Here is a 24,617-nt window from a genome sequence, read left to right as displayed (position 1 = left end):
ATTTTAGTGTAAAGTTTGATGAGTTTTGACAAATGTGTAAACCCATGTAATAAACATCCCAAGCAAGATATAGAACATTTTCATCACCCTAACAAGTTCCCTTGAGCACTTTTCCAGTCTATTTCTGTACTCCTCTCAGGCAAATGTTACTCTGATTTCTAGCTTTATACATTAATTTTGCCTGTATTAAACGATGTAAATGAGATTATACAATATATATTCCTTTGTTTCTGGCTTCTTTCATTCAAGATAATGTTTTTGAGATTTATCAGTATTTTTGTTTGTATTACCATTATTACCATTGATATTATTTTTGAGACAGAATCTCGCTCTGTCACTCAGGTGGGAGTGCAGTGGTGTGTGATCTCAGCTCACTGCAACCTCTACCTCCCGGGTTCAAGTGATTCTTTTGCCTCAGACTCCCGAGTAGCTGGGATTACTGGAATGCACCACCATGCTTGGCTAATTTTTGTATTTTTAGTAGAGACGCAGTTTCGTTGTGTTGAACTCCTGGCATCAAGTGATCTGCCTGCCTTGGCCTCCCAGAGTGCTAGGATTACAGGCATGAGCCACTGTGCTCGGCTTTGTTGGTATTATTGGTTTATTCCTTTTTATTAATAAGTGATATTCCATTGTATGGATATGTCATAATTTGTTTAGCTTTTTGCTGTTGATATATATTTATATTGTTTCCAATTTTGTGTTATTGTTAATAAGGCTGCAATAAATATTTTTGTACAAGTTCTTGGCATGTGTTTTCATTTAAGGGGGTGGACATGTGAGTGGAATTGTTAAGCAATAGTGTAAATCTAGGTTTAACACAATAAAATTCTGCTAAACAATTTTCCCATGGTGGTTTGTACCATTTTAAGCTTCCATCAGTATCTAGTGGCTTTGTGTTCTCTCCAACACCTTGTTATTTTTAGTATTTAATTTTGGTGTTTCTAATGAGTGTAAAGTGGTATCTAATTCTAATTTTAACTTGTATTTCCCTGATGATTAGTAGTGGTGAACATCTTTTCATGTGTTTATTGATCATTTGTAAATCTTCTTTTGTGAAACATCTATTGAAGTCTTTTGCCTTTTTAAAGAAATTGGTTGTCTTTTAATTCTTGTGTTGTAGCCATTCTTTATATAGTATGGATACAAGTCCTGTGTTAGAAATATATGTTCCAAATATTTTTCCCAGTATATGGCTTGCATTTTTATTTTCTTAGTGTTATGTTTTGATGAACAGATGTTTTTAATTTTGATAAAGTTTGTTTACCAACATTTTTCTTTTATAATTAGTGCCTTTACATTTTTTCAAAGGAATTTTCCTTATCTTAAGGTCTCAAACACATTCACTTACTTTTTTTCTTATAAGAGATTTGTAGTTTGGGGTCTTTATGTAAGATGAGTCTTTAGTGTAAGATACGAATCATTCATTATTAAAATATGGATATTCAGTAGATCCACTATTATTTGTTGAAAAGGCTTTTCTCACATGTTCTAGCACTTTCTCTATGGATCGTAATGTATGGTAATGGCTCTTTAACCTTTAAGAAAATTTGTTTATCATGAGAAACAAGGAGACAAACCAAAATGAGGGACATCCTTCACAAAAACTGACTTTTACCCTCTAGAAATGTCAATATTATGAAGGATAAAGGCTGAAGTACTAGTCCAGATTAAAGAAGACTAAAGAGACATCCTAGATTGGATCCTAAGTCATACACACACACAAAATGCACTAAACATCACGTTAGCCCTGGGAGGCATTAAGGTCGGCCCCAACTCACTGGCCAAGGTTGTTATGGATGGTAGAATTACCCTAGACTTCCTCCTTGCAGGCCATGGTAGAGTTTGCGCAATAGTTAATATTGTTAACAATAGTTAACCATCAATGTCTGCCATAGACAGACAGGCAGCTTTTTCCTTAAGTTTCAGTATTGACTGTTCCACTTCACCTGAGGCAAAAATCTGCGTACAACACATTTTTTTTTAAAAGTTAAAGAGCCATTACCATAATTTGAGATCCATAGAGAAAGTGCCAGAACAAGTGAGAGCTGGTCAGGCACTAGATGACTCCATGCCTCACTGAGGAAAAATAACCAAACATAGGCAAAGGAAATCCTCAGAAGCCAAGAGACAAAATGTCATCATATGCAATCTTTGTGCAAATTTGCCAGGAGGAGCACACAGATGCTTCAGTCGATTTCTCAGAGTTTTGTAAGAAGCACTCAGAGAAGTGGAAGACCCTCTCTGCTAAAGAGAAAGGAAAATTTGAATACATGGCAACGGCAGACAGGGCCTGTTGTGAAAAGGAAATGAAAACCTATATCCTTCCTAAGAGGGGGAAGAAAAGTTCAAGGATCCTAATGTGCCCAAGAGGCCACTTTCAGCCTTTTTCCTGATTTTGTCCCCAGATCAAAGAAGAACATCTCGGTTTATCCATCAGTGATGTTGTAAAGAAACTGGGGGAGATAGGAAATAACACTGCTGCAGATGACAAGCAGATTTACGAAAAGAAGGCCGTGAAGCTGAAAGAATAATATGAAAAGGATATTGTTGCACTCTGGGCTAAGGAAAGCCTGATGTAGCAAAAACAGGAGTCATTAAGTCTGAAAAAAGCAAGAAAAAGAAGGAAGAGGAAGATGAAGAAGATGAAAAGGATGAGGAGGAGAAAGAGGAAAAGTTGAAGATGAAGAAGATAATGATAAGTTGGCTCTAGTACAAGTTGTTCCCCTTGTCTATAAAGCATTTAAATCCCCTGTAAACCCTCACTCCTTTTAAAGAAAATATTGAAAGGTAAGGCTGCCTAAGATAAGTTTTTAAACTGCATACTATCTTTTTCTGTATGGTTAACACACTACTAAATGTATCTTCTGATTGTCCTGTCCTGGTGGTATTTTCAATAGACACTAACGTTGCCTGCCACAGTACTGGGATTATAAATGGGTGTGGAAATTTAAAGTAGGTTCTTGTCAGTGCACAGCCCAAATTAGTTATATATGAGGATGGTAGTTTTTTCATCTTCAGTTGTCTCTGATGCAGTTTATATAAAATAATTGTTGTTCAGTTAACTGAATACCACACTGTAATTGCAAAAAAAAAAAAAAAAAAGTTACAGCTGTTTTGTTGATGTTCTGAATGCTTCGATGAAAATGTTTTTATTAAACAAATTAAAGCCTAATTACATAACCTTCTGGATATAAAGGATATAAATGGTCTATATATTGATACTCTATCAACACAACTGATTAAAAAGTTGAAAATTTAGGCAATTCATTGACTTTGACAAGTCTGATTCTTTTGTGGGTGTTAATTATTTCCTTTTCTGTATAGTCTCATAGTGTTTTGCTTTTATTTCTTCATATTGTTTCTTTATTTTTGTATTCGAGTTGAATATTTGTGAAGCTTTCTCCTTTCCCTGAGATTACAAGCTCCTTGAGATATCAAACTGTCTCATTCACTTTAATTTGTTTTTTAGCAAGTGCAAAGTACTTTGTTGAGTGGAAGGATATAGAAATAATGACAATCTGACATTTTCACAAGAAAGCCAAATTATTTTGGCATTGTTCAATAATGACATTATAGGGAGAATAATATGAAGACAAATATTGCTTTCCTAGGAAGTAGAATTTTATTCTTCCCTTGGGTTAATAGCAAACATACGTTCCAGAATTCCCTTTTGGTTATGAAAATTTACATAAATAAAAATTATAAACTTATCTGAAGCCATAAAATCATCTTACTCTGACCCATGTATATATTCTTAGAATTGAGTTTCCTTTTAACTTCTTAGAATCTTCTCTATTTTCAGAATTAATGATCGAGTGGTGTACATATAAAATGTTTTTTCCTGAGATCAGTTGACTGGGTGCATTCAGGGTGGTGTGGTCATAGACACATAGGATGTCTTTTTTATACTATGCTTTGGGTACCACAAAAATGATACATCACATTTGCTTATTATTCATGGATTTGTTCTAAATTGTCCTAATGTAATCTGCTTCGTACACCACATTTTATTCTGTTGCTGATTCTTCCAGATTCTAACCTCATTGCTCACTGTTCTGCTTTATGTATTTTCCTCCCCACTGACCTTGCCTTTTGGATTTGGCTTTTGTTAATGTCTTTCTAGCTTCAACTTTTGCAATCCATCAACCCCAATTTGGGTTCTTTCTTCACTTCACTTTCCTAATTTCCCCTTGTTTGCAACCAAAACTAAAAGTAAACTAGCTAAAAGAGAGAACTTGTTATTTATATAACTAAAAAGTTTAGCAATAGTGTTGACATCACAGGTTTAGTTGATGATATTGAAACTGCCTTTGCAAAAATTATAACAGCAAGAAAATTATGACAGTGAAAAAAAATCTGACCTAACCAACTCCATTTTGCATCTGACCTCCAAGCTGTTCTTGTTTATTCCTGATTCCTGAGTGTAGGGTGAACTAACTTTAGTTTATAATTGAAATTTGAAACAAATATGATAATATCCCTTTCCCGAAATAAACCCCCTCCTTGCCTGGGGACCAGACTGCCTTTGTAGGACTAACAAATTAGTCACAAGGTGAGAAATTATGGCTTAGGAACCAAACAGCTAGAGGCCACAAGATTCTAAACCTCTTCAATTGCTACTGGGGATAATATGACTATTGTAAAACCTAAGATTGTTGCTTAAGATATTTTTCAGACCCTGTAATCAATGGATCAGCTAGTGCCACCCAGATCAATAAACTGGCTCATCTGATCCTGTGGCCCTCTCCAGGAGCTGATTCAGCGTAAGAAAATAGCTTTGACTCCCTATGATTTCATCTCTGACTCGACCAATCAGTACTCTCTGCTTCCTGACCCCCTACCCAACAAATTATCCTTAAAAAAAAAAACCCAGTCTCCAAATTTTCAGGGAGATTGATTTGAGTAATAGTAAAACTCCGGTCTCCCATTCAGCCAGCTCTGGGTGAATTAAACTCTTTCTCTATTGCAATTCCTCTGTCTTGATAAATTGACTCTATCTGGGCAGTGAGCAAAATGAACCCTTTGGGCAGTTACAATGTTTGTTAAGCCTAGGCCTCTATTTTTGGTCACCTGTGTCGTGTAGTTACAGAATGGCCACTAATAAGTACAGTTTTGCATCCTAGTGGATTGGTAACCCTATTGAAAAGATAATTTCTTTTTCCCCCAAATTCTATTTTTTTTTTTTTTTTTTGAGGCTGAGTCTTGCTCTGTTGCCCAGGCTGGAGTGCAGTGGCACAATCTCTGCTCACTGCAAGCTCCACCTCCCGGGTTCATGCCATTCTCTTGCCTCAGCCTCCCGAGTAGCTGGGACTATAGGCGCCTGCCACCACACCCGGCTACTTTTTTTTTTTTTTTTTTTGTATTTTTAGTAGAGATGGGGTTTCACTGTGTTAGCCAGGATAGTCTTGATCTCATGACCTCGTGATCCGCCTGCCTCGGCCTCCCAAAGTGCTGGGATTAGAGGCGTGAGCCACCATGCCCGGTCTTTTCCCTCAAATTCTAAACCAAATATTTAGATTGAATCTCAGTGGACCAACTTAGACATGTGCCTCTCTATCTGGAACCAATTCTTGTGGTCAGGATGGTGGGATGTGCTGGGTTGCCAGGCCAGGGTAACAGGATCATCCCTAGAACTCTGGCATAAACTCCATGCAAAATACTTAATGCAGCTACTACTGCTGCTGCTGTTGCCACCCTTTCCAGAAGAGATCTTGAGCAATCCTCACTTCTGTTTGTCACCAGCTTCCAAGTCAAAGTGAAAGTCATAGGAGGTTAGTGCCCTTGCTACTAGGAGGCTGGGAAAGTGAGGGTCTGACTTTAACTTTGATGGTAGGAAGTGTCTCTGCCTCCTATGGCTCCTTAGCTAGAGCATTCCCCAGTCTTAGGGTGTGGGGTTCAGATCTGGACAGCTAAAAAGAGTGACCAATATCCACTAAAGGAGGACATAATTATTTGTAGATGGCTTGTGGTGTGCTGTACTTGGAACTGTTAACACACTGGAATGTTTATCTCAATCCATACACTGTGATTCCAAGTGGAGGGCGATTAAGATTTTCAGTTAGTAATTAAATTTTTTTTTGTTAGATGTGAGGGAAATCAAAATATCTTTCCCCCAAATATACTTCTTTGACATATTTTGAGTTGTCTGTTCAGAAGGCCTGCAAACAGAAGTAGCCCTGCAAAGTCTTTCGTGGGGGAAGTATGCATCTGTGGAGAATCCACATTGATGCAGCCAGTTTTTCTATGAGGCCTTCCTTCTCTCATTTATCCAGATCTAGGAAAGATTAATTGAAGAGTCTGACCCCTTTAAAGGTCTGAAAGAAACATTTACTATCTCTTCCCTCTTAGGGCTGCTACCTGTGAGGTTTCATCTGCATAACAAGGCCACTTTTGCTAGCCTTGCCTCTTCTTCTTCCCCTCCCATAACCTGTTTTGTCATAGTCCAAGCCCTCATTCTTTCTGTAACCTCAAGATGGCATTTGACCTTCTGAACCCCATTGGAAGGTGGAGAGTAATCAGTCTGTAGTTCTTCCCTGTGTGCACATTAATACATTTGTTTATCTTTTCTCCAGGTAATCTGCATTTTGTGAGTTGATTTTTCAGCAAAACTTCTGAGGGCGAAGGGGAAGTTCTTCCTTGGCCTCTACAGGCACACAATAATTTTTCCATAGATTTTGAAATTTCTGCTTTCCGTTTCACGTACATGTTTTAAATTTCTTTTTTACTTAAAGTTTAGTGATTAATAAGGCAAGCGGCACCTTTGTGTCTGTTTGTGTTTCATGTAACAGCGTGAGATTTTGGAGACTCTCTGAACTGTCCATGGTGTGATAATTTATCCCATGTGATGTCTCAATTTCTGGAAAAGGATTTCCCCAAGCCTTCCATAATATTAAGTAGAAAAGGGTTCTGAGGTCAAATATGTTTGCTTTAAACTAAAACAAACAAGCTCCTTTAGCGTAAGGTTTCTTGGAGTCTTTAATATGCATTACAAATCATCAAAAAGGGACTCTGCCATACAGCTATTTCCCAAGCATGTCTCACAGTAGAGGGTTGGGATAACCAAGTCCAGCTAAAATTAGAAGACTTACGACCACTCCTGTGATTTCAGTGCATTTGGCTCCGGAATATTTTCTTCAAAGGCATCAATTCAGACCAGTTATTTTGAGAACACATTTTGGGATCTTTAGACAGAGTACATAATTACAATTATGTAAACTTAAACATCTGGCCCTGTGGATTCGTGGTCTCTTGTTCAAAACCAAAGAATTTATTGTGATTTCAATGTTAACGTTCTTCAGCTAATTGTTACGGGGTATTCAGAGATGAAAAGGGCTTAATTGTGTTCTTTAAGACCTACAGTGCCAGGCAGGCAAACAGGCACAAAAACTAAAGGAGTAGTTCTCTTGACTCTTCTTTTTTCTTTTAGGGTGTGAGTTTAACAACTGGGCCAAATGATGATTCTGGAAAAACCATTCTCTCAACCTGAGTGCTACCTAGAACTGATAAGTAAGGAGTAAACAGAAGGCTGTCTTCCTCTCTGTTAAAATGGCCAGATGATACCAGGGAAGAGAGAGAAATCAGAGAATGAGTAATTCCTGTTAAGTCAGAGGAAACAGTTCTAATTACTTGGAGAAGTTCAAGTACTTTGTACATGCATTTGTGTCTGTTAGATACCGAGTATGCTAAATCAAGTTAAGCCTAAAGCTGACTACTTACATATTTTAAGTTTGGCCTATAGGTTTCCCTGTACATACTGAAGTACAAACTAAATAGAGGTGTATACAGATGTAACCTACACTTGTGCCAATAACTGAGTTTTGGCCAATCAAAGGGGGCTAACTGTTCAAACCATGTTCAAATAAGGTAAATGCTGAGCTGTACCCAGTCTGGCTGTTTCTGTACCTCACCTCCATTTTCTATATGCCACTTTTCTTTTTCTGTCCATAAATCTACCATGTGGCTGCGCTGGAGTCTCTGAGCCTACTCTGGATCAGGAGACTGCCCGATTTATGAATTGTTCTTTGCTCAGTTAAACTCTGTTAAATTTAATTTGTCTATAAACAACTAGGAACATTTTTATCTGAAAATTATTCTTTCAGAAATCCTGCATCATTTGCAAATTAAAATCACAATAAGATACCATCTCACACAAGTCCGAATGACTATTGTTAAAAAGTCAAGAAATGACAGATGTTGGGGATGTTGTAGAGAAAAAGGGATGCTTATACACTGTTGGTGGGAATGCAAACAAATTCAGCCCTTGTGGAAAGCAGTTTGGAGATTTCCTGAAGAACTAAAAATAGAACTACCATTTGACCCAGCAATCCCCTTACTGGGGATATACCCAAAGGAAAATAAATCATTCTAATGAAAGACACCTGCATTTGTATGTGTGTTGCAGCACTATTCAGAATAGCAAAATCATGAGCTCAACCCAAGTGTCCATCAGTGGTGGATTGGATAAAGAAAATGTTGTATATACACACCACGCAATACTACACAGCCATAAAAAAGAATGAAATTATGTCTTTTGCAGCAAACTTCATTGCAACTGTAGGTCATTATTCTAAGCAAATTAATGCAGTAACAGAAAGCCAAATACTGCATGTTCGCACTTATAAGTGGGAGCTAAACATTGGGTACACACGGACACAAAGATGGGAACAATAAACACTGGGGACTCAAAAAAGGGAAAGGTAGAGGGGGACAAAGGTTGAAAAGTTACCTATTGGGTACTATGTTCACTACTTGAGTGACAAGATCATCAGAAGCCCAAACCTCAGCATCATGCACTACACCTGTGTAACAAACCTGCACATGTACACCCAGAATCTAGAATTGAAAAAAGAAATCCTGCATTTTATCATCATCATTGATAAAGTTCAGAAAATGCTACTCCAAAATATGACCTTAGAAGAACAAAATATGCCACCTCAAAATATGCCTCTTAAGCCTAAGGATTATTTTGAGTTGATTATTACGGGAAACAAGAGACATAGGAGAAACTCTAAAAATAGAGTAGAAGTTACCATTTGTAAAAAAGTTACATCTTTTAAAAAATGTTCCTTTTGTATGAGTATCTCTGCTTTGTTCCAGGAAGAGAAGGATGACTCCAAATCACTAGGAAGTATTATTAATAGAGAATATTGACTGAAACCTGCATAGTAAACCTCTTTCTGTTTCAGTGGATGATGGTATTTACTCTACCTTCTTAGATGTATATTCTTGATATTTACTCATTTTGCTTTGGGTAGCTCCCATGTATACATGATGTATACATGTTAATAAACTTCTGCTTGTTTTTCTCTTGTTAATCTATCTTTTGTTACAGGGATCCATCCCAATTGAAAGAGGAAAAATTATTTTTCCTCTCGTATTATTATTGTCATTATTTCCTCCTCCTCCTCCTTTTCATCATCATATTCTATCATCAATTCCTAGACCACTTACTATGAAAATAGAACTTTGTTGCTTCAATTCTGATGTTAAAAAGGCAATAGGATTTTATAGTACAGAAGAGGCAAGCTCCTAAATGGGGAGTTATTTCAGAAAAGAGTTAGCTTTTGTTTGTTTGCATCCAATCAAAACAACTGATTCGTTCAGTCAATTCAGTAAAAATTCTCCTTTTATACACCTTTCTTAAGTGAACTGTCCAGTTGTTTGTGAGGCAGCCAGAATTACCCTGTAACTTGATGGGTATAACTGATTGATGACCTGATCTACTGGTATTGCTCCAAGGAGGGCAAAAACAACCTGAAAATGTTGTACAGGTGCACCTATGGCCAGTTAGTTTTGTATAATTATACTTAATATTTGAATAAACTCTCTTTTTATGGTTATGAAAAGAGAGGCTAGTAAACGTTTTCTTGGCTGGGTTTCCTTTTTGGCATCTACTAATGTTGGTATATGGTTTTATTTTTATTTCCAAACATGATCATCATCATTAATGGGCATAGTCTGCATATCTCTGGTGGGAATGTTGTTTGTTACTGAATTGCAGACCAGTATTTTGAAAGCTAGGAGATAAACACAATTGCTTCATTCCATAAATCTTACCACCTGAGTCATCAATTTGAGGTTCCTTATTGAAATAAGGAAAACATATTTAATCATGCAAATATTTGGAAACTCCAAGCATATCTCTATTTGGAATTTGGGAGATAATTAAAATGGACAAGTTATGATTGATTAGTGCATGAAGAATGGACTAGTTAAAAGGCAGTTGGTTCTCTTTCTATTCTTATATCAACACTTCATCAACAGGAATTAAGAAAACAGCATAACTAGGCTCCAGCTCCTCGCTGAGGGCAATTAATCAGGACAGAAGAGTGGGGAGGTAAACTGGAATGCTGCCAAATAAATCAACCTGTTTTTGTTCCTACATTTATCTTTGTTAATTCTCATAGGCCATCTTAAGAGTCTGATCTTTGATTCATGTAATAGGTAATAAATTTCAGAAAAAAATTCCTAGGTATTTTGAATTAGTAAATTACATGTTATATTTTCATATTAATATTTCTTGGAAACAAACTTATAAGAAGAGGTACATTTCTACTTTTAATTCAAATATGAGAAATATTTGTTTTATTCCAGTTTATAAGGTAAGGGGAAACTATTTTTATTCTTAAAATGCTGTAACAGAACATTAAAGCTCTTTAAAACCTTTTGAGGAAAGGGCAGGGTTTTAATAAATAAATGTTAATAATATAAAATGCCATATTGGGTAGGAAATAAAAGCATAAAGTCAATTCAAATGTCAATATTTTCTGACAACCTGTTTACTATTTACCTGATATGAATCTTCAAAAAGGTCTTTGTTCTACTTTGCATGGCTCCAGTTCAATTTCAATTTATTTTAAAAATTAGTTTGGAAGGGCAAGCCCCAGGCACACAGATAATGCCGGTGATGCTGTCATTTGGCAATCCAGTTCTAACCACCAGATTGATTTCTTTTTTTTTTTTTCTGTTTCCGATTCTAAATCATTGAGACTCTAGTTTCTTCCTACTATATTACCAAACGGTAATTTTATAAGCAAACCTATAATCAGCATGGTTGATACTTGAGGGAAACAGGTTGACAATAAGTTCTCTTGGAGTCATTTGAAAAAGTTGGCATTTGAGTGCTCAAAAATATGATCAATGTAATGGATGTTAGACATGGATTTTTACCCTTTAAGAGTGAAATATTTTAATATTGGGATGTTTCATAGTTCCTTTGGAAAACTAGGTATTATATTACCATACTTTTATGTAATAAAAATCCTTCCAAAGAACTCTGAGAATTAAATGGCTAAATTGACAACTTGTTTGAGATTTAAAAGATGATTCCAGAGTTTTTGATTGTTCAATTTTCTTTTATGTCAGAATTTTGATCTCCAAATGCAAGAAGGGTTGTGCTTGCTTCACAATTAATGACCTAATTTTGCAGCACTGCATGATGCTCCCCAACATTGATCTGACTCGGAGGCAAGTCTGTTCAACATGATGTCAGCAAGAATTATTTTGACAGCTGCCAGAGCAGTAACACAGACTCAAAAAGTTTTCATTTTAGTACGTGGTGTTCCAGAATATTGGTTTGGTGTATACATGCCAACGGACAATCAGACAGTAGCATAACATTCAAGAGAACTCACAAGGAAAAGTGATCACAACAATTAAACAAAGCATCAGTTTTCTCAGTGAACATTAGAAGATAAACCCAAGCACACAAAAATATCCCCTTGAATTTCAAATGGGAATAACAGAATCAAAGGCGTATTCTTCCTCTTGACGGTCTCTGGTATTGCATTACAGCCAGAATAGTGATTCTAAACCACATGAAATGCCTTCCCTGATCTATGGAGTATTGGCTGTTGACAGGTCCTACTTACTCAGAGGAGAGTGCCTCTGTGGATGGGCTACAGTTTTCATTCTCAGGATTGATGGTCTAGCATCAGATTCCATGATAAACTTGCTTGAAGCATGGTCTTGTGTTTTCTAACAGTGTTATTAGATAAACATTTGGTATCTGCATTTCAGAGTGGTAACACAAGGATAAATCAAATAGCAAATTAAATTTAGGTATGCCATCTGCTGCCTTTATTTTATGAATTCCAGCCCATAGGACATTGACTGGGCATGAATGTCTAAGCCATTGTCTTTTATGGTCAGACTTACTACAAACATTGGACAAATGTTCATCCAAGCTGTTGGTCTTCTTGGAAAGAGTAAAATTCAGCAAAAGTGAATTTTTTTTTTAGTTGTTGTAAGTTTTTTGTTTTAATAAAAATAAACCACAACAGAAGAAAAAACAGCATGTACTCATTTCTCCGAGTGCAACATCTCAGCAGGCTTTAGGAACTCATCTGCGAGGGGTAAATTGTTTAATGCGTAATTGTAAGCAGAACTGTGAAAAGCCATATTAGGCTTCCATGATTTTATTCTCTTCTTCTGGTAAAAGATCATTACTTCTCCCTGGGCCCCTAATGGTTAAACCTCTTACTACTTTTCTAAGAAAGTTCTTGATTTCTTCTGATGGTAACTCTTATGCCATGTCTTTACTCCCCAGTGGTTTCATTAAGAATTTATATTTTCCTAGTGCTTCTGAGGAAATTTCTCTTTATTTCTTTTATGTAATTTTTATTTGTAAATTAGAAATAACTTTACAAATAAAAATTAAATATATTTATGGTTCATTTCTTGTTTTGATATAGTATGTATATTGTGGAATGGCTAAGATGTTTAACACAGGCATTACCTCACATACTAGTCTTTTTTTTGGTGATGAAAACATTAAAAATGTATTCTTAACAATTTTCAAATATTCAATATATTCTTATTAACTGTAATCGTCATGACATACAACAGATCTCTCAAACTTATTTTTTTCTAACTGAAATTTTGTGTCCTTTGACAAGTATTTTTCTTACCAAATCAGTATAAACAGAATAAGACATTTTCTTATTCTTTTCAACACCTATATTTTTAAAACTCTTCATTTCTTGGGAAGGCAATAGGTATATTTTCCTTGAGTAGTCTAATGTAAAGTATGAATTTACAGACATAAAATTACATTTTGGTGCTCTCGTTTGGAGGCGGTTTTATCTTTTAATATTGATGCCAACCTGGTTTTTTAACATCATTTGCTCACAGTGGTTACCAGGGACTAGTAGTGCTGCATTTCAAGGACTTTTGCAGGTTTTTAAGCTAACACCATAAAATGAGTTCTCTATTTCTGAGGCTAATAAAAGTCTTAATGATATGTGCATCCAACAGATGGGACAGAGGGCTATTTTGGCAGTGGGCAGTTGAAATCAGCCCTCAGTTGTTTGTATAAGGCACTCACTAAAGTCAATAAAAGGTAATTTTCACACACAATTTAGTTCAGAGTGTAAAATGTTGGGAAGTGTAGCTGGTATAAGTCCAATGGGCATAAGGGTAGCAGTTGGTAAAAGTTGTGTTTGATGGCAAATTTTAACTGACAGAGTGACAGGTTGATCAAGAGAAATACAGACCAAGTCACAAATTGTCAGCCATGGCAGGGCTTCAGAGGCAGTGTGAAGAACACAGCCGAAGCAATTACCCCCAACATCTCTTGCACAAGCATTAAAAAAAGGATTAAAAAAATCCCTCTCGCTCTCTTTGTGCTCCCAGTCTTCTTCCTTCTCCACTTGCTCACTCCTGCATTATACCCATTTTTGAAATTATTTGTTTGCTCATCTTTCCTCTTAGCATTTTTTTTCTAACAAATATTCACAAAAATCAATACTTCAGTGTAGGAGCATCATAAATGATACCAGGAGGATCCAGAATATTGTCCATTCTGGCCACACAGGGTCAGGTGTGTAGCTCAGATCTCCTGATGTGAAAGAGGGACTTCATACATTCTCCCTAGTTACAGTGAGGGATATGATGTTCAATGAAGAAAAGGTTTTAGCGAGGCTGAGAAACCACTCTGGAGACAGATGGATAGTAACTTTTAGTGACTTTACTCTTTTATGCATTTATGAAATGAATTGTTAATGATTTATGCATATAAATAGCTTACATGTATTTTGGAAATTAAACAAAATATGAGTCAGGCCAGGCGTGGTGGCTCACACCTGTAATCCCAGCACTTTGGGAGGCTGAGGTGGGTGGATCACCTGAGGTCAGGAGTTTGAGACCAGCCTGGCCAACATGGTGATACCCCATCTCTACTAAAAATACGAAAATTAGCCGGGCATGGTGGTGGGCGCCCATAATCCCAGCTACTCCCTGGAGGCTGAGGCAGGAGAATCGCTTGAACCTGGGAGGCGGAGGTTGCAGTGAGCCGAGATTGCGCCACTGCACTCCAGCCTGGGTGACAGAGAGAGACTCTGTCTCAAAACAAACAAACAAACAAACAAAAAAATGATTAGACAATGTTTTTGACATTTTGTTTATCTGATACTGCTGAACTCTGTATATGTTTTAAATATATGCATGGCAGGTATGTAGAACAGGCTCATATTCTGGTTCTTTCCATTGTTAAATCTTTGAAGTTAGGTGCTGCAATTCTATTCACCAAGAATGTATGACATGAGAAATGAGATCATAATTACTGAATAAGTAATATTTTGTTAGATTACTACAGGGTTTCTCAATCTTAGCATTGTTGACATTTTGGGCTGGATCATTCTTTGTTGTTGAGGACTGCCCTGTGCATTGTAGGATATTTTGGAGCATTCTTGGACTCTGCCAGTTAGATGCCAATAGCACCACCCAACCACCTGCTCAAGTTGTATGTATTAGTTCATTTTCATGCTGATGATAAAGACATACCGGAAACTGGGAATGAAAAGAGGTTTAATTGGACTTACAGTTCCACATGGTTGGGGAGGCCTCATAATCATGGCAGGAGGTAAAAGGTACTTCTTATGTGGCAGAGGTAAGAGAAAAATGAGGAAGAAGCAAAAGCAGAAACCCCTGATAAACCCATCAGATCTTGTGAGACTTATTCACTATCATGGGAATAGCCTGGGAAAGATCGGTCCCCATGATTCAATTACCTACCCCTGGGTCCCTCCCACAACATGTGGGAATTCTGGGAGATACTATTCAAATTGAGGTTTGGGTGGGGACACAGCCAAACCCTATCATTCCACCCCTGGCCCCTCCAAATCTCATGTCCTCTCATTTCAAAACCAACCATGCCTTCCCAATTGTCCCCCAAAGTCTTATTTCAGCATTAACCAAAAAGTCCACAGTCCAAAGTCTCACCTGAGACAAGGCAAGTTCCTTCCGCCTATGAGCCTGTAAAATCAAAAGCAAGTTAGTTACTTCCTAGATACAATGTGGGTACAGGTATTGGGTAAATACTCCTGTTCCAAATGGGAGAAATTGGCCAAAACAAAGGGGTTACAGGGCCCATGCAAGTCCAAAATCCAGTGGGGCAGTCAAATTTTAAAGCTCCAAAATGATCTCCTTTGACTCCATGTCTCACATCCAGGTCACACTAATGCAAGAGGTGGGTTCCTATGGTCTTGGGCAGCCCCACCCCTGTGGCTTTGCAGCGTACAGCCTCCCTCCTGGCTCCCACCCTTGTGGCTTTGCAGGGTACAGCCTCCCTCCTGGCTGTTTTCATGGGCTGGCTTTGAGTGTCTGTGGCTTTTCCAGGCTCACGGTGCAACCTGTCAGTGGATCTACCCTTCTAGGGTCTGGAGGATGGCAGCCCTCTTCTCACAGCTCCCCTAGGCAGTGCCTCAGTAGGGATTCTGTGTGGGGGCTCTGACTCCACATTTCTCTTCAGCACTGCCCTAGCAGAGGTTCTCCATGAGGGCTCCACCCCTGCAGCAAACTTTGGCCTGGACATCCAGGCATTTCAATACATCTTCTGAAATCTAGGTGGAGGTTCCCAAACCTCAGCTCTTGACTTCTGTGCACCCACTGGCTTAACATCACATAGAAGCTGCCAGGCTTGAGGCTTCCACCCTCTGAAGCTATAGCCCAAGCTCTATGTTGGCCCCTTTCAGCCATGACTGGAGCAGCTGGGACACAGGGCACCAAGTCCCTAGGCTGCACACAGCACAGGGACCCTGGGCCTGGCCCACAAAACCACTTTTTCCTCCTAGGCTTCTGGGCCTGTAAGGGGAGGGGCTGCTGTGAAGGTCTCTGACATGCCCTGGAGACATTTTCCCCATGGCCTTGGGGATTAACATTAGGCTTCTTGCTACATATGCAAATTTCTGCAGCTGACTTGAATTTCTCCTCAAAAATGGGTTTTTGTTTTCTACTGCATCTTCAGGCTGCAAATTTTCTTTTTTTCTTTTTTCTTTTTTTTACATTTTATTTTATTATTATTACACTTAAAGTTTTAGGGTACATGTGCACAATGTGCAGTTTAGTTACATATGTATACATGTGCCATGCTGGTGTGCTGCACCCATTAACTCGTCATTTAGCATTAGGTATATCTCCTAAAGCTATCCCTCCCCGCTCCCCCCACCCCACAGCAGTCCCCAGAGTGTGATGTTCCCCTTCCTGTGTCCATGTGTTCTCATTGTTCAATTCCCACCTAAGAGTGAGAATATGTGGTGTTTGGTTTTTTGTTCTTGTGATAGTTTACTGAGAATGATGATTTCCAATTTCATCCATGTCCCTACAAAAGACATGAACTCATCATTTTTTATGGCTGCATAGTATTCCATGGTTCACTATGCAGCCAGGCTGCAAATTTTCTGAACTTTTGTGCTCTGTTTCCCTTTTAAAATGGAATGCTTTTAACAGCACCCAAGTCACCTTTTGAATGCTTTGCTGCTTAAAAATTTCTTTCACCAGATACACTAAATCATCTCTCTCAAGTTCAAAATTCCACAGATCTCTAGGACAGGAGCAAAATGCTGCTAGTCTCTTTGGTAAAACATAAAAAGAGTCACTTTTGCTTCAGTTCCCAACAAGTTCCTCATCTCCATCTGAGACCACCTCAGCCTGAACCTTATTGTTCATATCACTATCAGCATTTTTGTCAAAGCCATTCAACAAGTCTCTAGGAGATTCCAAACTCTTCCACATTTTCCTGTCTTCTTCTGAGCCCTCCAAACTGTTCCAACCTCTCTGCCTGTTACCCAGTTCCAAAGTCGCTTCCACATTTTGGGGTATCTTTTTGGCAATGCCCCACCCTACTGGTACCAATTTACCATATTAGTTCATTTTCATGCTGCCAATAAAGACATATCTGAAACTAGGAACAAAAAGAGGTTTAATTGGACTTCTAGTTAAAGTCCAATTTAACTGGAAGATGGTAGCCCTCTTCTCAGAGGAGACACAGCCAAACCATATCATTGTGATATCACTGTGATAACCAATAATGCCTTCAGACATTGCCAAATGTTCCCTCAGGGCTAAATCCTGTTCTCCCTATTGAGAATCACTGGTCCACCAGTTTACTGACATGATTATCTGTTTCCAAATCAAGCTATGGCTTACATGAACTTCAGTATGATTGTGGACACAGATGGAGACAGAAATCAGGGAGAAAGGTATATATGTAGAATGTTTAGCTTAGACATTGTCCATGGCTTTTGAATGGCTCCAGCAGCATCTGTAAGAACCTATTAAGGCATTAAATAACAGGACAATACCAGAGACAATGAGGCACTTAAATGCCAGCATGAACACATTGCTTGCTGCAGTAGATTCTTCTCTGGAACTGTGCAAAGCAGAGGTTGGTGGCCTTGGAGGCAGCTATGTATTTGTGAGATGAAGTGGAACAACAGTACCAAGGGCAAAAAAAGAGCCCTGAAGCATGATCTGAGGAGTTGAGGTTGAGATGTGACAAGCTGGAAGGCAACAGCAGTTGACCTATTAAGAGGGCAGCAATTACTGAGTAGGAGGCTTTTCTTGAATGGAGGTAACTTGATTTCTTTAAAGTTCCTTGGCACTTGTTCCTTCTGACATCTGCAAGCGCTGCCAGTCTCCCAGGAAAACAGTTCCCTGCACAGTCCAGCTGGGCCTAGAAGCTGTGACCATAGTTAATGGGACTGGATGCTTTCTTACTATTTCTTACCTCTCTTTGGCTCAATTCTCTCTGTTCTTTCCAGGTGAAGACATGCTGGGCAGGGGCAACTAGGTGCTGTGAACTTATTTCTGTTTTCCTCCTGTTTTAGTTATATCCTCAAAGGGAAGTGAAGAAGAGGGAAACTGTTTCTTGCTGGTTATTGTCTATGATCTAATTAAATATTTTCTTGGCATACTTGACATTTTCCCATACACCTTAACACATTGTGGACTTTGGACTACCTAATAAAAGTAGGAAAAATCTGGGCAAGCACTAAACATTCTTCCTTCCTTATTTTTTTTTCTTTCACGTTTAACACACATTTCAAAGAAAATTGTTTCTCATTCTTAAGAGCAAATATCATTAGCTGATTTCTAAGTTACAGAATTCTTAAAAATGTGTAAATGCTCACTGGGTGATTTAAAAGAGGGTAGTTTCAAGACTGAAGTGAATGATGCATCTTTGTTTAAAATGAGACAGAACTTCTCTGAGAGTTTGAATATGGGGCTGAAATAAATTTCAGAGGCAAGGAATTATAGACTATTATTGTGTGGGGGACCAGAATATGCCACTCCAAAATATAAAGAATTGTTGAGCTGAAGGCAATTAAGAATAAGTAGATACAGGAAAACTCTCTACTCTCCCTCTACTTGCCTACAAGCAGAACGAAGATTTACAAAGACAAAAGGTATCTTGCCCCTGCTCTACCAAGAACAACAATCACGGACGGCAGCTTTAAACATGTATAGTCCTGGGGGTGATGCCGGAGGAATCTACAGTTAACAAGCTTTACTTACTTAACCATTTTTTTGTTGGTTATTTGTCTTTCGCAAGTTGCTGTCCCTAGAGAGTCCCAGTCCTTTTCCTTTGTCATGTCACTTCTCTAAAAATTTACTTTTCTTTGTTAAATCTGCAATATAAGCTGAAATTCAAAGCCACATCTTTGAGAGCTACTCAACTACTCATTCCCTGGGTGTCTCCCATGTATATGTGAAATATACCTGTTAACAAACTTCTGTTTGTTTCTCTCTTGTTAACCTGTCTTTTGTAATGGGTCTGTTCCAACTAAGAACCTAGGGAGGTTCTTATTCATTTCCCTGAATTTCTAGTGATGAGGAGGTGGGATTTTTCTGGGACACTCACTTGCTTCAGAGCTCACAGATGGGATCCTGGGGAAACGGCAGAAGCAGGCAAAAGGTTAAGAATTTACATCAAAGTCAGCTCTTCGTGATCTCTATCTATAGTGCCCATTTAAGAGAGCAAAGTAAAAATTTCTCCTTGTCCCTTCCTTTCCAAATTCATTTTAGCTGGAGGAAAACATTTGTATGATTTAGTTTGAAATGTGATTCTCTATCTAACAAGTGGGGGTACCCACTTGTTATTGATCCTTTTCATTCAATGGACAACCATCGTTTTCCTGTTTGTTTTGTTTATGTCCTGAGAGTTTGGCTTTATGACTGGTAAAAATATTTTCTCTGGTCCTTGCTGGTGTTGGGGTGGGGTTGTAGGTGTCAACTTGTGTCTGGAAGCTAGTCGGGTTGGGAAGCTGAGAAACGAAGTGTTCTTTGTGCCAGCTCTCAGGGGAGTTTGTCTTAATAATAGGTCCCAGTCCACAGCGGGCTTTCATCGTCTCAACCTTCTTTGCTTTTGGTTAGTGCAGGGAAAATCTATCCCAGTAAAATGCATGCATGGTATTTCAAATTAGCAGGGCTGTGATTGGAGGCATCCCACATTCCCTGGGACACATTTTTGCACAAACACTATCCTTAACCGCCTGTGGCAACAAAGATCTTTGATTTTTTTCGGCTATCTCTGAAAGTGAACTTTTAAATCATGGAGGCGGTATCTGTGCACCTCTGGAGATGGCTAGTGTATCTGTGGTTAAGCCATAAAAGGTTTATTGGTTTTGATCCTGAGTTGCTTAGTAGATAATACCTTCGGTTAAAAAAGTTTGGTTTCTGATATTCATAGCCTGATAGGAGCAACTTTTTAAAGGCCACTCTGTTCTCTCCATTTGATCCTGCTCCTCCCATAGGAATTCCTCCATGGGAAGCCCTTCTTCTCAAACCCTTGCTAACTGTAGGTTCTGCTGCCACTTTCAGGTTTCTTTCTCGTTGACATAAATTCTGTTAAGGGTAATATGGAACTTCATTAGCTTCTTTAAGAACTTAAGATCTCCCCAAGTTGGCTTCTTCCTTCTCATTGCTTCTGTTTCTCCTTTTTTCTTTTGTTGCCTTAAATCTTCCATCAGTTCCCTTACATTGTTGATATGTCTCCTTCCAGCCTCTGCCTCCTCTGTCCCTCTGTCCTTCTTTGACGGACCTTTTCCCTCCCGCTCTAGTCTCTCAGTCACTTGAGCTTTGGAGTCCTGCTCTCATGGATCTCAGGATTCCCCCAAAGCATATATCTGAGACTACAAAGGTTAATTGGAAATATACTGGCACTTAAAATTTAGTCAACAGCCTCCACAGGATTGAGCTCTGATGATAGAAAAATGTGACCCAAGGCTCCTTCTTGGAGAGAAACTTACATTCTTTTTCTGTACCTTTGAGATATAAATGTTCTACCCTGTCTTACCTGAGAACCATCCCTTTTGAAATGCCAACTTCAGGGAGATGATTCATCAGAAGGAAAAAAAGCTATTTGGAAGTTGGGCAAATAAAAAAATCTAAGTATTTTCCAAAAATAGTGGTAGAAAGGTTTGGCCATCTGAGCAGGTAACCCTGGCTTGTCCCATTTGTCAGAAACAATTTGGATTCTGCTTATTCTTTTATAAACTAGTGAGTTTTGTATTATAGTACCTGGAACATGGCTGAAGTTTTAGAATGAAAGCTATAAGATCTGCTACTGTCTACATGTCTATATCTGTCTTTGTATGTATGTTAGCATATGTGATATTTTTCTAACTCTGGATGGCATTGCCAAAATTAATACGTAAAAGAGCTCTATTTAATTGGCTTAAAGAAAAATGAGTGCTTATATAAATTATTCCTAAAACTGCCAGAAGTATAGGAACTAACCCAAATGCTTTTCAAGTTCACATGACTTGGATAAATCTTTGGTGGATAAGACTACTTTAATATTGTTAGTTTAATAATAACAAACAAACAAAAAATCCGATGTATTTAACTTTTAAGTTGTTTTAATGATGTCTGCCTAACATGCATATGCAGTGCAAGTAGTTAATGGAAATAACTTGAAATGATGCTTAGCTTTGTCTGAGGTCCCTGAAAATTTCATGGGTAATCCAAGCACAATTGTGAAGAATAACTGAATTAAATAGGCGTAAGTGGGGTAAGAATTTATGAATATGCTTTCAAACAATAATTACGTTTTATAATATATCTACTTAAAAAGTTTTGTAAATCTCTTTGGTAACTTACACCCTTAAGTTTTGCTAAGTTAAGTTAAAAAATAGATACTTATTCAATATCTAGATCATTTCCAAATAAGATAAAATACTGATGCACTAATTATTAAGCATAAGTTTAAGTTTGTATACTTTTGGCATTTTGTTTTCATATAGTATAGAGAAGCTGAAGATATTTGGGTCTGTTATTAAACATGTCTTGTGTCACGTTAAAAAATTATACTATGAGGGAGCACATGTTTCTAGAAATTAAAGTTACTTAGAGTTAAAAATTTGGATTAACATATATAATTAAAACTACTAGAAATAATAAGGGAAACAACTCTGAGTGCAAAGTATACAAGGAAAATAAGATGTGATTTTGGTAAGGAAAGTTATAAGGTATGAGGATCTGTTTTGTTAAAGGAAAAAGAGTAATTAATTCTGTACTAAAGTGAAAGGAATGGTTATTTTAGAATAAAAAAGGAAAATGAAGGAGAAAACTGAAAGGATATAGAAAGTTATGTGGGGGAGGAGAAGAGGGGTCAAAGAGAGAGAGAGACTATCTTTTGTGCTGAAGCTGGCTAAAATTGAATAAATGTATTATATGGGTTTTAAAAATGAGTCTTACTGTCAACAAGTTATTAGTGTAAAACTGGAAGCTGTTTTTCTCTCTGTTAAAAAAGCAAAGTGTTCTTGGAACATTAAATCTGCTCTTGATAAGAGACACTGAAAGAGTTTTACCTTTGGAGGGCTCTGACTAGAAAACAAAGATTTTGTGTCTTATCAAAATAATTTTCTGTGCTTTATGTTTTCTATTGTTAGGTCTTTGATTACTTAAGACAACTGAGTCCTTTGTATTAAAAGAGCAAAGTTGTTGTTGTTGTTTCTGCAACTATGTAACTTTCTGCATTTGCCTTTGAAGTCTTTTTTTTTTTTTTTTTTTTTTTGAGACAGAGTCTCGCTCTGTCGCCCAGGCTGGAGTGCAGTGGCGTGATCTCGGCTCACTGCAAGCTCCGCCTCCCGGGTTCACACCATTCTCTTGCCTCAGCCTCTTGAATAGCTGGGACTGTAGGTGCCCGCTGCCATGCCCAGCTAATTTTTTGTATTTAGTAGAGACAGGGTTTCACCGTGTTAGCCAGGATGGTCTCGATCTCCTGACCTCGTGATCCACCCACCTCGGCCTCCCAAAGTGCTGGGATTATAGGCGTGAGCCATTGTGTCCAGCCCAGCTTTGAAGTCTTTTAATTCTCATTCTGGTTAACTGAATGACTATTATTTCACAGTGATCTGTGATCCTATGGATTCAAGTGATTTAAACATTTTGGCATTTTTAACAACGCCCTAAATCAAATTCTGAATTAAGTATTTTTTAACCTAGAATTAACTTCAGGATTTTTCAGATGAGCCCCTTGACTATCTCAAAAAATTTACCCTCTCTCTTTATAACAAGAGACATATTAAATTAATTAGGCTTATTTGATATGCTAAATCTGCATAGGAAGCATTGTCAAATAAGAAATGGACTGGGTGCAGTGGCTCATGCCTATAATCCCAGAACTTGTGGAGGCCAAGGCAGGAGGATCACTTTAAGCCAGAAATTCAAGGCCAGCCTGAGCAACATAGTAAGACCCCGTCTCTACAAAAAATGAAAAATAAAAATTAGCCAGATGTGGTGGCATGCGCCTGTAGTCCTATCTACTTGGGAGGCTGAAGTGAGAGGATCTCCTCCAGGGGTTCGAGGCTGTAGTGAGCTGTTATTGAGCCACTGTACACCAGCCTGGGTGACAGGCTGTCTGTAGTTTTAAGAAACTAAGATTGGCTTTTTGGAACCTATAAAGCCCCCCACCTCAAAAAACCTGGCCTAGTACCTAATTAAAAGTGTTGCAAACCTTATAGGTGAGTATGGAATGTCACTTCCTGGCAGAATCAGGAAACTCAAAATATTTCAGGAACCTTAAGAAGAGAAGAATTTAATCAAATCTATAGGTATTGTGGTCAAAGTGTTCTAGCAAATCCTTGGCCTTGAGTCAAAGCCTTTTAAAAGTCTAATCTGAAATTTCTTATTAAAAGTTCCAGCAAAGCAGACTTAAAAAAAGCCTATGTGATCAATCACTGTTTGGGCTGCACTTATGTAAATAATCAATTGAAGTTTAATAACACTAGACTTATTTTGAAAATAAATTAGCCTTACTGTGATTTTCTTTGGTAAAAATAGGGGTGATTACAGAGAAAAAATATTTCAGAATAAAAGTACAGTGCACCTATTTTTAGATTCTAGTCCTATTCATTGTTTTTGAGGTTTTATTACCTACCTGTAAACTGAACTGGATTCTGAATTTTTCTAGTTTCCTCCAATATTTGACTATGGGTCTCCAAATTAAGATTTCCAATATTCTCTCACCTTTCTGCCTTGGCATCACTAAGAACAAAATCTACCCTTTTCCCAAAACCCTGCGAGTTGATACTGGACAACTTAACATAAACTTAGGAGAAATAACCACAATAGCTCACATGTGGACTTCCTTCATGCCTCTTGCCTGTGGGCCACTCAGACATCACTGGAGTCATTAAAACTGCAAAAGATGCTTGAGCCCAACATTTAGAATTCTTTCTGACCAGCCACCCTCTGAATTCAGTAACTGGTTTAAAATTTGCTCTAATGATTGATCTTTGTTTTTCTCTTGTTTTCATATAAATACCTCTTATTAAATAACTATGTGCTTGCACCATATAGGCCTAACTTTGGTGGGAGCCCACTTGTAATACCACCTCCTGAAATGAGACACTGAACTGAACTGACTTATTTCAGCTCAGTTCAGTTCAGTTCAGTTCAGTTCAGTTTAACTGAACTGACTTATTCTTAGTACTAAGTGACTGATTCAATAAGGTATGGGACAATGTACTCCAATGTATTTTTTTTTTTCTGCTTGTTTCAATTTATGTTTTTCTGTCTTTTGCCCATCTTTGATCTTGCAACTTGCAACCCAAATCTTTCCATAGCTACCAACCCTACTTTTATTTTGCAAAGTTTTATATAAATAAAGTTTCAATGGCGGGACTATGAAAGACCAGAATATACCACCCCAAAATATAAAGAATCATTGAGCTGAAGGCAATTAGGAAGGAGATACAGGAAAGCTCTCTGTCTTCTCTCTATTTGCTTAAAAGCAGGACATAGATTTATGAAGACAAAAGGTGTTATTTTCCCTCTAATACACACAATTTATAGGCTTAGGGGTGATGCCAGAGAAATCCACATTAACAAGC

At 37.9% G+C, this 24,617-nt stretch overlaps 1 protein-coding gene across 2 annotated transcripts in view; it reads right to left on the bottom strand.

The window, feature by feature from the left end:
• Positions 1–24,617, bottom strand: part of CPB1 (carboxypeptidase B1) — a 69,334-nt gene that overhangs the window by 32,382 nt on the left and 12,335 nt on the right. Inside the window, exon 2 of one of the 2 annotated variants that reach the window (XM_063662325.1) lies at positions 15,223–15,255. The exons of the other annotated variant lie outside the window; for it this stretch is intronic. The gene's annotated coding sequence lies outside the window, so the exon portion shown is untranslated. The remainder of the gene's footprint in view (positions 1–15,222; positions 15,256–24,617) is intronic. 2 annotated transcript variants of the gene reach the window in all.

Source organism: Pongo pygmaeus, chromosome 2 (assembly GCF_028885625.2).
Source record: "Pongo pygmaeus isolate AG05252 chromosome 2, NHGRI_mPonPyg2-v2.0_pri, whole genome shotgun sequence".
Taxonomy (NCBI): domain Eukaryota; kingdom Metazoa; phylum Chordata; class Mammalia; order Primates; family Hominidae; genus Pongo; species Pongo pygmaeus.
Note: the sequence above shows the minus strand (reverse complement) of the source record. Positions and strands in the feature narration are given on the sequence as shown.